The sequence below is a fragment of the Condylura cristata genome, unplaced genomic scaffold, assembly GCF_000260355.1.
Source record: "Condylura cristata isolate star-nosed mole 26May11 unplaced genomic scaffold, ConCri1.0 scaffold00022, whole genome shotgun sequence".
NCBI lineage: Eukaryota > Metazoa > Chordata > Mammalia > Eulipotyphla > Talpidae > Condylura > Condylura cristata.
Window position 1 is genome coordinate 35,961,490 of NW_004567123.1, and position 748 is coordinate 35,962,237.

Here is a 748-nt window from a genome sequence, read left to right on the forward strand (position 1 = left end):
ACGCACAGCCAGCCCGAGGCCGCCGGGAGCAGCCCGCTGGTCCCCGCAGAGTGACAGGGAGCCCCCAGAGACGCGGGGGGCGGGGGGAGCTTCTTGCCGAACAGGTGCTGCTGGGGGTTTGGATTTAGAGCGGACAGACCACGGCTGCCACGGGGCCCCTCTTCGGCGGCCTCGTTATAGACGCTTGATTCTGATCTCGGCGCTGAGCCCAGGCCTGCCTTGGTTTGCGCCGCACGGGAAACTCTATTATTTGTAGTTTGGGGGTTCTGACCCAGGGGACGCACAGGCCCTGGGCGCCGGGCTCGGGCACAGAGCGGCCAGTGGTGGCCTGCGGGAGGCCGGCTGGAGGGAGGACTGTGTCCGGGCGTCGTAACCGCATCCCAGCGGCGGCCACGCTAACGTGCATGCAGAAGGCGTGCCGCGCCACCCCACCCACCTGCACCCCACAGCACTCCAGGGCGCACCCCTGCACCCAGAAGCGCCGGCTCCTGCAGACAGGACGTCTGGGGTGCAGGTCGGCTGGGGGGGGCGGCGCGCTGCCTGGCGGAAACCCGCCAACGCCGGCCTCTTGGCCGAGAGAAGGGGAGAGCTCCCTGCAGCTCCCGAAGGCGCCCGGGCCCCCAAATCCCGCAGACGTCACGCAGGCCGGGCGGGCGGCACCCGTCAGCAAGCAGGCCCAGCCGGCTGAGCTCACGCTTGAGCCGCGGCCAGACGCCCGCTGCGGAAGCCTGCCACGCAGAGTCACTTC